Source organism: Callithrix jacchus, chromosome 4 (genome assembly GCF_049354715.1).
Source record: "Callithrix jacchus isolate 240 chromosome 4, calJac240_pri, whole genome shotgun sequence".
Lineage (NCBI taxonomy): Eukaryota > Metazoa > Chordata > Mammalia > Primates > Cebidae > Callithrix > Callithrix jacchus.
Genome location: NC_133505.1, coordinates 37,265,831 through 37,280,345, shown reverse-complemented (window position 1 = coordinate 37,280,345; position 14,515 = coordinate 37,265,831). Strand labels below are relative to the sequence as shown.

The window sequence follows — 14,515 nt, the reverse complement described above, 5'->3', positions numbered from 1 at the left end:
ATGCTGTTTGGGCAGCTGATTTAGCTCTGCAAGCTTGAAAGTTATGCAGGAGTGTGATCCTCCTCCCCTTTCAAAAGATCAAGGTAGAGCAGGTTTTTGTTCATGGTGCAGTGAGTGAGAGAAGGGAAAGTGACAGAGAACATTCTTTCACCACTTTGTGGCATGCACACATCCAAGTCTCTGGTGTTTTAAATAATTGAAACAGGCCTAGATACACTTATCTGTAAGGCAGAACTGTGGAGGAGGGAAGCATATCATCTCCACCACTGGAGAGATCCCTGAAGAGAGATTTGTGAGTCCCCATTTAACCAAAAATGACACAAAATTTCATCAAAATAAAGTGGCTGTAGATGATTATTTAGAGCTTCAACTCCACACCTACTTCCTAAGACATGGTCCTTCCCCAGGATACTATATGTTAGGAACAAATAGTTCCTCTTAAAAATATTTACCTTTTTGTTCCCTGTTCTCCAAAGCAAGTTCCTTGTCCTGGAACCTCCTCATCCCTCACCTTCATCACCTGCTTGGTCAACAACTCTTCCCACCAGTCCAATCTGTAGAAAAATATGCCTCTCCACTTACTTCCATGTTCCTGACCCTGCGAGTAATCTTTCCTTCCTTTACCATCTCTGGACATGCCTGGACATGCTTAAACATCTTTCTCTTCACCACTTTTGTAACTGATCTGTACCTCCCTTATTTGGAAATTGCTAAACAATATCCAATCAAGGTCAACTTAGATTGTGCAGTCCAATCCCAGCCAATGGGAAAGGCCACAGAAGTGGTGACTTCATTAGGGATAAAAAAAACCCCTGCTGTCCTTTGTTCAGTGTGCACTCTACACAGCCAAGAGTGTGAGTGGCACCATTCTGCAGAAGTAAATTTGCCTTGCTGAGAAATCTTCATTTAAGTGCTTATTTTCTTTGCAACTCTGAGCAATTGTTTCCAACATATAAAATCAAAGGACTTTGACTTGAGCAGTAAGGCATGATGGTGTTATTCCTTTCTGACAGATGGGATATTTTAGGTTGCATGTATTTTCCAAAGATGGTTGCAAAAATATCTTTCATCACACTTGGTTTTTTTAGTTTGACCCACCACTCCCTCATCAAGAGGTAAGGTCTCTCCACCCGCTTAAACATGAGTAGATCTGTTATCTGCATTAGTCAACAAAATATGGCAGAAGCCTGGTTGTGTCAGTTCTGGACACTGGTATTAACCATCTTGGCTGCATCTGTTTCCCTTCACTTCAATCCCTGAACCATGTAAAACTCCCAGGCCATCAACTGAGTCCAGCCTACACATAGACCCCTAAGAGAGATCATAAAAAATTCTTAGTTATTACTTCCATGAATATTTTTTTCTATCCTTCCAATTTCAACTTCTATGTGTCCTTAGAGTCACAGTGAGTATCTTGTAGTGAGGATATGGTTAGATTTTTTTTATTCTATCCATTGTGATAACCTCTGAGTTCTGATTGGGGAGTTTAATCATTTTACATTTAAAGTAATTACTGATAAGGCAGGACTTATTTCTGTAATTGTGATGTTGGTTTTATGCATGTCTTGTAGCTCTTTCATCCCTCATGTCCTTAGTTCCAACCTTCCTTTGTGTTTAGTCAATTTTTTTCTAGTGGCATGTTTCTATTGCCTTCTCATTTTCTTTTGTGTATAGTTTATGGATATTTTCTTTGTCATTACTATGATATTGTATATAACAATACAGTTATAACAGTCTTGAATTGAAATTAACATGAAAACTCTGCTTTTTTACATCTTTTTCCACCTCTCATTTTACATTATTGATGCCACAAATTACACCTCAGCAGGCTGGCAGGCTGGAAAGTCACAATGTTGCAGTCTTCAGTCTAAAATTTGTAGACCAGGTTGGCAGACTGGAAACCTAAACTGTAGTTGCTGCTATCACCTTGAGGCAGAATATTTTCTTTTCTGGGAAGACTCACATTCTGCCCAGGCCTTCAGCTGATTCAGAAAGTATCACCCACATTTTTTTAGGGTGATTTCCTTTTTATAAAGTCAACTGACATCAGATTTTAATCACAATGGCAAAACACCATCATTGCAACATATAAATTTAGTGTTTGATTAAATAACTAGGCACTATGGTTTAGTGAAATTAACACATTAAGAGCCATTATCCCAGTCCAGGCTTGTGAACTTGGCATCCATTAATGTTTTCTTAAACCATAGTCTCCAAATAAAAACAACCATAAAGTCATATGTTTGCCAAAGATTATACAACTATCTTGCATTCAACTAAAAACACACTGACCCTTTCCTCAGAAAAAGATTCAAACTGAATGCATGATATGCACTCTTCTCTTTGATATACTGTAACCTAAATACTATGTTTAATAAAAGGTAAACCATCATTAATAAAATGGAACTCTTGTTATCACATTTTATGTTTTGTTACAAGATGATAAGGAAAATATGAAAACAAAGATATTTCTTTAATACATGTATGGATACATACACACAGACATAAATATCATTATATAAACATTAGAAACGGAGGATCCAAGATGGCAAAATAGGAACAGCTCCATAGTGCAGTTCCCAGCAAGAACAACACAGAGGGTGAGTGCCCACTGCATTTCCAGAAGAATTTTCATAGCCCACAGACCAGGAGATTCCCAGGCCGAAAAGTGCCACAAGTTTTCAGCATGGTGGTTTCAGCCAGTGCTGCGTTGGCACACAGAAACACGCAAATCTGGGCAGCCATTCCAACTGGTGCCTGGAATGCCTGGGAGACCGAGCCACCAATTCAACTGAAAGGGAGGGGGCAGAGACAGGGAGTCAGGCAATCTGGCTCAGCAGGTAACACTCCCACAAAACAAGCAATCTGAAACGCTCTGGATTGGGAGTTGCACGGCAAGTGCAGCTGGAGCTGGGACAGTCCAGCTCAGTTGGGGGAAGGGTGACCACCACTACCTAGGCAGTCTGCCACTACCAAGGCGGTTCACACAGCAGCTGGGCAGAGCCTGCAGCATCTCAGCAGTGCCTCTCCTGGCAGACTGTGACTAGACTACTCTGTACAGGGCAGGGCATCTATGAAAAAAGGCAGCAGCATGAAAGAAACTTATAAATAAAGCTGAACTTCCTAGGACAGAGCACCTGGGAAAAGAGGTGGTTATGAGTTCTGCTGCAGCAGACTTAAAAGTACCTGCCCAGTATCTCTTCACTGAACAATGGAGCTCCCATCACAGCACTTGAGCTCCTATAAGGGACAGACTGCCTCCTCAAGCAGCTCCCTGACCTCCATATTCTCAAAGAGACACTTCATAAAGGAGAGCTCAGGCTGATATCTGGCAGGTACCCTTCTGGGATGAAGATAATAGAAGAAGAAACTGGCAGCAACCCTTACTGTTCTGCAGCCCTTGTGGGTTATCCCCAGGCAAGCAGTGTCTGGAGTGGACCTCCAGCAGTCCTTCAACAAAGGGTCCTGACTGTGAGAAGGAAAACTAAAAAACAGAAAGAAATAACTTTATTATCAACAAAAAGAACATCCACTGAGAGACCCCATCTGAAAGTCACCAACTACAAATACCACAAAGAGATAAAGCCACTAAGATGGGAGGTGCCATGATCACTGCCCAGAGAGAAGGAGGTCGGCAGTGCAAGGAGCTGCTATGGTGCTGAGTTCCCCGACAGAGCCAGCCGAGCTGAGGTGGTTGAGGCCATGAAGGTGGGGGAGTGGTGCTAAGGATCATGTATACTGTTTAAAAAAAAATAACCCAAGCATGAGACTGCTGAATGAAGTCATGGGAACTGGAGCTGTCAGGGACCAGCAGTCAGGATTTGCAGGAGCCACCAGTCCATTCAGAGTTACACCAAACCTTGATTTTTCCACCTACCCACCAGCAGATACGGATTGGCCCAACATAGTTTGCAAAGCCTGTGGACTTTCATTTTCAGTCTTTAGAAAGAAGATACAAAGTGAAATCACTTCAGCAAACACAGATGATGATGAGGAGGAGGAGGATGACTATGAAGAAGAAGAAAACGCAGATGATCAGACCCCTGGGCTCTCCAAGGAGAGAGTGAGAGCTTCACTGTCTACCTTGTCAGGCCTTGATGATGTGGAAGGGATGAGCGTGCACCAGCTAAAGGAAATTCTCTCTTGGAATTTTGTCAACTATTCTGGCTGTTGTGAAAAATGGGAACTGGCAGAGAAAGTAAACCGGTTATACAAAGAGAATGAAGAAAACCAAAAGTCCTATGGCTCCAGCTACAAGATGAGGAAGATGACAGCCTGTGTTGCATCTGCATGGATGGCGTCATTGACTGTGTCCTGCTGGAGTGTGGGCACATGGTTACCTGCACCAAGTGCGGCAAGCGCATCAGTGAGTGTCCCATCTGCCAGCAGTATGTGGTGCGAGCTGTGCACGTGTTCAAGTCCTAAAACTGAGGCTCCCCTCAACAGGACAGTCACCCCCAAACTTGACCCCAAATATTTCAGTGCACAGAAGGAACTAGAAAATTACTGTTCAAAGGCTGAAGCTATTTTTAAAAATTATTTTCACTACTAAGTGGGTGCAAAAAGATCCATACTGAGTTGTGGAAACCTTGGTCCATGCCGTGAGCCTGCCTACCTGTGTACACATGAGCTTCCCAGGCTCAGCTAGACTTTATCATACATCCCATGAACACTCATTGAAGTCAGCCTGTTTGCACCATGTGGGCATCAGCCACTGCTGTCTTTGGAGGACAGTTATCCTGTTCTCTTATTTCCCCTTCATCCTATTTTTAACTTAAACTGCTCAGATGTTTGAAACTTCTGTCCTTTTTGGATGAGATAAGTGTCCACAAGTGGCCGACATGGAACATGCTGAGCATGGGCTCCTCTGAATGTTCACTTTACTAGTCATGTATATTTTAAATGCTAATATTTGATGAATGTAAGTTTCCACATTGTTGCTGTTTCTGCATTTAGACATAATTGGGAACAACTGACATTCTATAGTCGACTGCCAGGGCCTTAGACTACACATGTCCATTTTTGTTCAGGTATAGCTTTTTATAGCAAGGGCTGCATCTAGCTTCTTTTATTAGAAGTGTGTGTGCGAAATTCTATATTAGTGTGTAATCAGTTTACACTGTTTTGTAGAGTAAAGGTGTATTTTTAGTGCTACCCACTAGCTGATTTTAACTTTAGAAATAAAATTACTTTTAAAAGCAAAAAAAAAAAAAGGCCACTAAGATGGTAAGAAACCAGTGCAAAAAGGATGAAATCACCAAAATCCAAAATGTCTCTCCTCCTCCAAAGGATCAAAACTCTTCACCAGCCAGAGATCAAAAATGGATAGAGAATGAATCTGATAAATTGATGGAAACAACCTTCAGAAGATGGGTAATAGCAAACTTCTCAGAGCTAAAAAAACATGTTCTAACCCAATGCAAAGAAACTAAGAACCTAGAAAAAAGATTAGATGAGATGCTAACTAGAATAAGCAGCTTAGAGAAGAATATAAATGACTTGATAGAGCTGAAAAACACAGCACGAGAACTTCATGAAGCATACAAAAGTTTTACTAGTCAAATTGACCAAGCAGAAGAAAAGCTATCAGAGATTGAAGGTCAATTCAATGAAATAAAACAAAAAGGCAAGAATAGAGAAAAAAGAGTGAAAAGAAATGCACAAAGCCTCCAAAAAATATGGGATTATGTGAAAAGACCTAATCTATGTTTGATAGGTGTACCTGAATGTGACAGACAGAATTAATCCAAGCTGGAAAACACTCTTCAGGATATTATCCAGGAGACCTTCCCCAATCTAGCAAGCCAGTCCACCATTCAAGTCCAGGAAATACAGAGAATGCCAAAAAGATACTCCTTGAGAACAGCAACCCCAAGGCACATAATCATCAGATTCACCAGAGTTGAAATGAAGGAAAAAATGCTAAGTGCAGCCAGAAAGAAAGATAGGGTTACTCACAAAGGGAAGCCCATCAGACTCACAGCGGATCTCTCAGAAGAAACCCTACAAGCCAGAAGATAATGGGGGCCAATATTCAACATCCTTAAAGAAAAGGACTTTCAACACAGAATTTCATATCCAGCCAAACTAAGCTTCATAAATGAAGGGGAAAGAAAATCCTTTATGGACAAGCAATTACTGAGAGATTTTGTCACCACCAGGCCTGACTTACAAGAGCTCCTGAAAGAAGCACTAAACATATCAAATGGTAAAGAGCATCCACACAATGAAAAAAAATGCATCAACTAATGGGCAAAACAACCAGCTAGCATCAAAATGGCAGGATCAGATTCAGACATAACAACATTAACCTTAAATGTAAATGGGCTAAATGCCCCAATCAAAAGACACATACTGGAAAATTGGATAAAAAGTCAAGACCCATTGATGTGCTGTATTCAGGAAACCCATCTCACATGCAAGGACACACATAGGCTCAAAATAAAGAGATGGAGGAATATTTATCAAGCAAATGGAGAGCAAAAAAAAAAAAAAAAAAAAAAAAGCAGGAGTTGCAATCCTAGTCTCTGATAAAATGGACTTTAAACCAACAAAGATCAAAAGAGACAAAGAAGGGCATTACATAATGGTAAAAGGATCAATACACCAAGAAGAAATAATGATCCTAACATATAGGCACTCAATACAGGAGCATCCAGGTACATAAAGCAAGTTATTAACTACCTACAAAGAGACTCAGACTCCCACACAATAATAGTGGGAGATTTTAACACTCCACTGTCAATGTTAGACAGATCAACGAGACAGAAAATTAACAAGGATATACAGGACTTGAACTCAAATCTGGACTAAGTGGACCTAATACACATCTACAGAAATCTCCACCTGAAATCCACAGAATATACATTCTTATCAGCACCACATCACACCTACTCTAAAATTGACCACATAATTGGAAGTAAATCACTCCTCAGCAAATGCAAAAAATGGAAATAACAAACAGTCTTTCAGACCACAGGGCAATCAAATTTGAACTCAGAATTAAGAAACTAACTCAGAACTGCACAGCTTCATGGAAACTGAACAACTGGCTCCTGAGTGTCCACTGGATAAACAATGAAATGAAGGCAGAAATAAAGAAGTTCTTTGAAACCAAAGATAACAAAGACACAACATACCATAATCTCTGGGACACATTTAAAACAGTGTCTAGAGGGAAATTCATAGCAATAAATGCCGACATGAGAAGTGAGGAAAGATCTAAAACTGACACCCTACCATCAAAATGGAAAGAGCTAGAGGAGCAAGATCAAAAAACAAAAACTCAAAATCCAGCAGAAGACAAGAAATAACTAAGATCAGAGCAGAACTGAAGGAGATAGAGACACAAAAAAAAACCCTTAAAGAAATCAATAAATGCAGGAGCTGGTTTTTTGAAAAGGTCAACAAAATACACAGACCACTAGCCAGATTAATAAAAAAGAAGAGGGAGAAGAATCAAATCCATGCAATAAAAAACAATAAAGGGGATATCACCACTGATTCCTCAGAAATACAAACTACAATCAGAGATTACTACAAACAACTCTATGCACGTAAACCAGTAAACCTGGAAGAAATGGATAAATTCCTGGACACTTGCACCCTCCCAAGCCTAAACCAGGAAGAAGTTGAAACCTTGAATAGGCCAATAACAAGGGCTGAAGTTGAGGCAGCAATGGTCTACCAAATAAAGAAGTCCAGGTCGAGACGGGTTCACAGCTGAATTCTACCAAACATACAAAGAGGAGCTGGTACCATTCCTTATGAAACTCTTCCAAACAATACAAAAAGAGGGAATTCTCGGGGTCCAAAATGGCTCCCGCTGGAGGTCGTGGTGCTTGCGAAGGCGAGGTCATCAGTTCAAGGCTAACCTGAGCAACCTCATAAGCTCAAACGGATTGGCAAAAAAAAAAAAAAAAAAAAAAAAAAAAAAAGAGGGAATTCTCCCAAATCATTTTATGAGACCAACATCATCCTGATACCAAAACCTGGCAGAGATTCAGCATGAAAAAGAAACTTCAGGCCAATATCCACGAGGAACATAGATGCAAAAATCTGCAATAAAATACTAGCAAACTGACTGCAACAGCACTTCAAAAACTTTATCCATCACAATCAAGTAGGCTTCATTCTGGGGATGCAAAGCAGGTTCAACATACACAAGTCTATAAATGTAGTCCACCACATAAACAGAACCAAAGGCAAAAACCACATGATTATCTCACTAGATGCAGAGAAGGCCTTTGACAAAATTCAACAGTGCTTTGTGCTAAAAACTCTCAATAAACTAGGTATTGACAGAATGTATGTGAAAATAACAAAAGCTATTTATGACAAACCCACAGCCAGTATCATACTGAATGGGCAAACTGGAAGCATTCTCTTTGAAATCTGGCACTAGACAAGCATGCCCTCTCTCACCACTCCTATTCAAGGTAGTATTGGAAGTTCTAGCCAGGGCAATTAGGCAAGAAAAAGAAATAAAGGATATTCAAATAGGAAAAGAGGAAGTCAATTTGCAGATGACATAATTGTATATTTAGAAGAACCTATCATCTCGGCCCAAAACCTGCTGAAACTGATAAGCAACTTCAACAAAGTCTCAGGATACAAAATCGATGTTCAGAAATCACAAGCATTTCTATACACTAATAACAGACTAACAGAGAGCCAAATCATGAGCAAACTCCCATTCACAATTGCTACAAAGAGAATAAAATACCTAGGAATACAACTAACAAAAGATGTAAAGGTCCTAGTAAAGGAGAACTACAAACCACTGCTCAATGAAATAAGAGAGGACAAAAACAGATGGAAAAACATTCCATGCTCATGGTTAGGAAGAATCAATATCGTGAAAATGGCCATACTGCCCAAAGTAATTTACAGATTCAATGCTATCCCTATCAAGCTACTAATGACCTTCTTCATAGAACTGGAAAAAAACCACCTTAAACTTCATATGGAACTGAAAGAGAGCCTGCATAGCCAAGACAATCCTAAGCAAAAAGAACAAAGCCAGAGGCATCACGCTACCTGATTTCAAACTATACTACAATGCTACAGTAATCAAAACAGCAGGGTACTGGTACCAAAACAGAGATATAGACCAATGGAACAGAACAGAGGCTCTGGAGGCAACACCACACATCTACAACCATCTGATCTTTGACAAACTTGGCAAAAACAAGCAATGGGGAAAGGATTTCCTGTTTAATAAATGGTGTTGGGAAAACTGGCTAGCAGTGTGCAGAAAGCAGAAACTGGACCCCTTCCTGACAGCTTACACTAAAATTAACTCCAGATGGATTAAAGACTTAAACATAAGACCTAAGACCATAAAACCCTTAGAAGAAACCTAGGCAAAACCATTCAGGACATAGGCATAGGCAAGGACTTCCTGACTAAAACACCAAAAGCATTGGCAACAAAAGCCAAAGAGAGAAATGGGACCTAATTAAATTCCACAGCTTCTGTACAGCAAACGAAACAATCACTAGAGTGAACCCGCAACCAACAGAATGGGAAAAACATTTTGCAATCTACCCATCCGACAAAGAGCTACTATCCAGAATCTACAAAAAAACAAAAACAGATTTACAAGAGAAAAACAAACAAACCCATCCAAAAGTGGGAGAAGGATATGAGCAGACACTTTTCAAAGGAAGACATATATAAGGCCAACAAACATATGAAAAAATGTTCATTATCACTGTTTATTAGAGAAATGCAAATCAAAACCACATTGTGATCTCACCTCATTCCAATTAGAATGACGATCATCAAAAAATCTGGAGACAACAGATGCTGGAAAGGATGTGAAGAAATAGGAACACTTTTACACTGTTGAGGGGAGTGTAAACTAATTCCACTATTGTGGAAGACAGTGTGGCACTTCCTCAAGGACCTAGAAATAGAAATTTCATTTCACCAAGCAATCAGATTACTGGGTATATACCCAAAGGATTATAAATCATTCTATTATAAAGACACATGCACACATATGTTTATAGTGGCACTGTTTACAGTAGCAAAGACCTGAAACCCACCCAAATGCCCATCGATGATAGACTTGACAAGGAAAATGTGGCACATATACACCATGGAATACTATGCAGCCATAAAAAATGATGAGTTTGTGTCCTTTGTAGGGACATGGATGAATCTGGAAACCACCATTCTCAGCAAACTGACACAAGAACAGAAAATCAAACACTGCATGTTCTCACTCATAGGCAGTGTTCAACAATGAGAACACATGGACACAGGGAGGGGAGCATCACACACTGGGGTCTGTTGGTGGGGCCAACGGAGGGACAGCGGGGGGATGGGGAGGTTTTGGAGGGATAACATGGGGAGAAATGGCAGATGTAGGTGACAGGGGGATGGAGGCAGCAAACCACATTGCCAGGTGTGTACCTATGCAACAATCCTGCATGATCTGCACATGTACCCCAGAACTAAAAGTACAATAAAAAAATTTAAAGTAACTAAATGTGTTCATTAGGAATAAATATGGATGTAAATAACAAAAAACATTAGAAAGTAATACTCATAACATTTACCATCTTTAGTCCTGTACTGGTCACATGACTACAGCTGGTTACTTATTTCTTCATTTACTTATTTATTTGAAACAGACTATTGTTCTGTTGCCCAGGCTGGAGTAAGTGCAGTGGCATTACCTTGGCTCACTGCAACCTCCACCTCCTGGGCACAAGTGATCCTCCTACCTGAACTTCCTAAGTAACTGGGACTACAAACACACTACCATGCCTGACTAATTTTTTCTATTTATTTTCAGTAAAGATGGAGTTCCAGCATGTTGCCCAGGTTGGCCTCACATTCCTAGACTTAAGCAATCCACTCACCTCAGCTTCCGAAGTGCTGAGATTACAGGCATGAGCCACTGTGCTGGCCACAACTAGTATTTATAAATACTTTTTTTTTTTAACTGACGATCCTATATTCCCATTGTCTTCAGCAAGTCTCTCAGCTGATCAGGTTTCTTTTCCTGCTTAGGTGACTCAAACCTTCATTCCTGAAGGGTATGTCTCATTAGTAGTCCTACCTGACTTGGGCTGTTGTAGTTTATACTGACTTTAATTATAGGGCAGAGTATTACTAAGAGATGCTCTAAGAGATCTTGTGTGTTCCAGACATAGTCTTACTTACTGCCACTGTGTAGTTGCAGAACAATTTCCCCCACCATGACCAAAACCATTCACCCAGACAGTGCAGTAATTCCTTCCTTTGTTTGCTGATTCAGAATCATAAGGAACTGAAGGGGCTGGGTGGCTGTCTTAGCTTCCAGCTCAATGGAATCATTTCTGTGTCTCCTGAGGGAGCATTCCTCCTTTCGCTAAACCTCTAGATTCTGGTCCTGTTCCTCCTGACTGGGCAGGACCTCCCAGCCAGGGTCTCTAGCAACTCCTACAGGTGTGTTCAGGCTGGCAACAGGTCTATACTTTTCTGGAAAAGATCTCTCAGAGGAAGAAGCAGACTGCCATCTTTGCTGTTATGTAGTCTTCACTGGTGATACCTCCAGGTACTGGAAAATCCGAGGCAACTAGGGACTAGAGAAGGCCCCCTACAGAAAAGTGGCCAGACTGTTGAAAGAGATGACAAAAGAAGAGAAAAACAAAACCCATTCAAAGGTCAACAACTTCAAAGATTGAAGGTAGATACGGAATCCACAAAGTTGATAAGAAATCAGCAAAGGAATGTTGAAAACTAAAAACCCCAGTAAGGCCTTGGGGTTTGGAACCAGGCTAAGGTTGAGATGGCTGAAACAACAGAAGTAGAATTCAGAATATGAAAAGAAAAGAATGAAGTTCACTGTGCTAAAGGAGTGCGCTGTAACCCAATGCGAGGAAGCTAAAAATCATTATGAAACATTGCAGAAGCTGACAGATGAAAGAACCAGTATAAAGAAGAACATGACCAATCTGACAGAGCTGAAAAACACACTATGGGAATTTCATAATGCACTCACAAGTATTAATAGCAGTATAGAGCAAGTGGAGGAAAGAACTTCAGTGCTTGAACACTGGCTTTCTGAAATAAGACAGGAAGCCAAGAATAGAGAAATAAGAAGGAAAAGGAATGAATAAAATTTCTAAAAAGCATGGGATTATGTAAAGAAACCAAACCTAAGAAAAATTGGTGTATCTGAAAGAGATGGGGAGAATAGAACCAATTTGGAAAACATTTCAGGATGACATCCATTGGAACTTCCCCACCATAGCTAGACAGGCCACCATTCAAATTCAGAAATGCAGAGGACCCCAGTAAGTTATTCCATGAGAATATTATCTCTAAGACACATATTCTTCAGATTCTCCAAGGTTGAAATGAAAGAAAAAATGTCAAGGACATCCAGAGAGAAAGGCCAGATCATCTATAAAGGGAAGCCCATCAGACAAACAGTCGATCCCTCAGTGGAAATCCTACAAGCAGAAAAGACTGAGGGCCAATATGCAACGTTCTTAAAGAAAAGAATTTCCAAGCCAGAATTTTATATCCAATGAAACCAAGCTTCATAAGCAAAGGAGAAATAAGATTCTTTTCAGACAAACAAATGCCAAGGGAATTCATTACTACCAGACCTGCATTACAAGAACTCCTGAAGGAAGCACTAAATATGGAAAGGAAAATCAGTTACCAGCCACTACAAAAACACACTAAGTATACAGACTAGTGACACAATAAGGCAACCACATAAGCAAGTCTGCAAAGTAACCAGCTAACATGATAATGAAACTATCAAATCCATACATATCAGTATTAACCTTAAATGTAAATTAGCTAAATGCCCCATTTAAAAGACATAAAGGAGCAAGCTGGAAAAAGAACCAAGATCTATCAGTATGCTGTCTTCAATATACCTATCTCACATGCAGTGACATACATAGGCTCAAAAAAAAAAAAAAAAAAAAAAGACAGAGGAAAATTCACCAAGCAAATGGAAAGCAGGAAAAAAGGCAGGGTTGTAACCCTAGTTTCTGACTAAACAGGTGTTAAACCAACAAAGATCAAAAAAGACAAAAAAGGGCATTACATAATGGTAAAGGGTTAAATTCAACAAGGAGATCTATCTATCCTAAATATATATGCATCCAATATAGGAACACCCAGATTCATAAGGCAGGTTCCTAGAGACCTTCAAAGAGACTTGGAATCTCACACAATCATAGTAGAAGACTTTAATACTCCACTGAAAATATTAGACACATCATTAAAACAGAAATTAACAAAGATTTTCACGACCTGAACTCAGCCCTGGATTGAATGGACCTGATCAATATCTGCAGAACTCTTCACCCCGAAACAACAGAATATACATTTTTCTCATTGCCACATGGCGCTTACTCTAAAATGCATCATACAGTTGGAAGTAAAATACTCCTCCTCAAATGCAAAAGAATTGAAATCATAACAAACATTCTCTTGGACCACAGTGCAATAAAATTTAAAATCAAGATTAAGAAAATCACTCAAACCATACAATTACATAGAAATAGAATAACTTGTTCTTGAATTACTTTTGGGTAAATAATGAAACTGAAGCACAAATTAAGAAGTTATTTGAAGATAATGAGAACAAAGACACAACATACCAAAATCTCTTGGAAACAGCTAAGGCAGTGTTAAGAGGAAAATTTATGGCGTTAAATGTTCACATCAAAAAGTTAGAAAGATTTCAAGTTAACAAACTGAAATCACAACCAGAAGAACTTGAGAACAAAGAGCAAACATATCCCAAAGATAGAAGACCAGAAATAACCAAAATATTAACAAAGGTATTGTCTCCTGAAGGAGACAGAGAAGTGAAAAATCACTTAAAAGATCAACAAATTCAGGTGGTTTTTTAAAATTAATAAACTAAATGGAGCCCTAGCTAGGCTAATAAGGAGGAAAAGAGAGAAGATTCCAATAAACACAATTAGAAACAGTAAGAGGAACATTATAATTGACCCCACAGAAACACAAGCAACCATAATTAGAAACAGTAAGAGGATAATATTATGAACACCTCTACGCACATAAACTAGAAAATCTAGAATACAAGGATCAACTCCTGGACACATACACCAGCCCACCACACTGAATGAGGACGAAATTGAATCCCTGAACAGACTAATGAGTTCTGAAATTGAGGCAGTAATAAACAGCCTACCAACCAATAAAAGCCCAGAACATGATGATTGACAGGTGAATTCTATTAGATGTACAAAAAATAGCTGATACCATTCCTACTGAAACTATTTCCAAAAAATGTGAAAGAGAGACTTCTCTTTGACTTATTCTATTAGGCCAGCATAATCCTGATGCCAAAATGTGGCAGAGATACAACAAAAACAACAACAACAAAACTTCAGGCCAACATTCTTGATGAACATTGATGACAAAATTTCCAACAAAATGCTGGCCAGCTGAATCCAGCAGCACATCAAAAAGCATCACCCACCACAGTCAAGTAGGTTTCATTCCCAGGATGCAAGGTTGGTTC

At 39.6% G+C, this 14,515-nt stretch overlaps 1 pseudogene; it reads left to right on the top strand.

Annotated features, from left to right (window-relative positions):
• The first annotated feature begins 1,681 nt into the window (after nt 1-1,681).
• Nucleotides 1,682-7,931, top strand: LOC144582312 (E3 ubiquitin-protein ligase RNF34 pseudogene; annotated as a pseudogene).
• The last annotated feature ends 6,584 nt before the right edge of the window (nt 7,932-14,515 follow it).